The following is a 1771-nucleotide window of genomic DNA, read 5'->3' on the forward strand; positions in this document are numbered from 1 at the left end:
CACACACTTGTTTACCCTTGAAGGAACATGAGGAGGAAAGATGGATACCTCACGTGGAACCTGTTGGGACCCTCAAGCTTAGCCATATGCTTCTATCCATCGAGAAGATGGTCCATTCTGGAAACCAGGCCTCAAGGTTCCCAGCTCTTTTATCTAAGACTTAGTGGCACTTTGTTCAGAATTCCTGGCCAGCCAGATCTCTAGGACAGAGCCTTGTGTGGGATTGCAGTAGCGGGGCCCATGTTGGGGGATGTTGGCTGTGGACCTTGCATCCCTCCTTGGGAAAGACAGCTGCAGAGGAAGCTCATAATAAATCAAGACTCTACACCACCCCCAACCCTCGCCACAGCAGGATTTCCCCAGACATAGGATGTACCAATGCATTCTGGGAATAGCTTAGAAGGACAGGATCCAGAGACAGCATTTGGATCCAGCCGAAGTCACACTGGATCACTTTACTTCCTGTGGTGGAAGACTGCTTTGAGTACCTGGAGAACATGGGAGGCCCAGCAGGGTAGACTCATTCATCCCGCTTGATGCTGGAGGCTCTGCCTAGTACAATGCCCCCTGCAGAAGTGCTTTCAGAGCTGGGTGTGGTGGTACACACCTTTAATTCCCAGAGACAGAGGCAGGCAGAGTTGGTCTACAAAGCAAGCTGCAGGCCAGCCAAAGAACTAAATCCTTGTGGCATGAGCAAGGCTCCCTCATTGTGTGTGACTATCTCATGTTAACTCACACTACCACTAGAGAAATGTCTAGGCAGGGCTCTGTTCTGGGCCTGGGGGATTAGGAACAATCTTCTTTCCTACTGCACTGTTTGAATGAGAACAGTCCCATAGGCTCCTGTTCCCCACTTGGTCCCCAGTTGGAGGACTGTTAAGGATTAGGAGGTACGGTCTTGGAGGAGGAGGCTTGTCACTGGGGGTGAGCTTAGAAAAGCCCTTGTCAGTCTCAGTCTCTCTCTCAATCTATTTGTCCCTGCCTGCAACTTTCAGACCAGATGTGAGCTCTCAGCTACTGCTCCAGCACCATGCCTGCCTGCTACCACACTCCCCAGCATGATGGTCATGGACTAACCCTCTGAAACTGTAAGCAAGTTCCCAAATAACTTCAGTTGTAAGTTGCTTTAAGACACACACTAACAGATTCTTGGAACACATGGCATCACTGTCTCTCAGGCCATGAGCTTTTTATCCTGCAACATCTCAGAGTATCTTGTGGCACTGAGCAGAAGCTGATCTCAAGGCCCCTTGACACCCAGTGCTTACAAGATCTTTATACATATGTGCCTAGAAAATGTGCTGGAAGGTGTCACCACACCTTAGAAACGGATGTCAAGGGCCAGCCAGATAGCTCAGAGGTTAAAGGAGCTTGCCACCAAGCTTGATAACCTGTGTTTGATCCCCAGAACGCTCAAGGTAGAAAAGAGCATCTCCTACAGAAACACGTGTGGAATGCACACGCTTTGCACGAGACTCATGTCTCTCTTACTCTTGCCGTGTGGCTCCTAAAAGCCCAGTGAAAACACTGTGAGGGGAAGGCGGGTGTGTGTGTGTGTGTGTGTTTGTATGTATGCATGCACGCGTGTGCATAAAGGCAGCTGGAGCCAAAGATGCTCAACCTAGCCTAATCCCCGCCCAGTGAGACCCCTGATTGGCCCATACAGGAGCCTATTTTGGTATTCAGAAAAAAAACTGTCATCAGCTCAGGCCCAAGGGATGGGGAAAGATGAGTAAGGACAGATAGGCGGCCCAAGGAGAAACCCAGTCAA

Source organism: Mus musculus, chromosome 15 (genome assembly GCF_000001635.26).
Source record: "Mus musculus strain C57BL/6J chromosome 15, GRCm38.p6 C57BL/6J".
Lineage (NCBI taxonomy): Eukaryota > Metazoa > Chordata > Mammalia > Rodentia > Muridae > Mus > Mus musculus.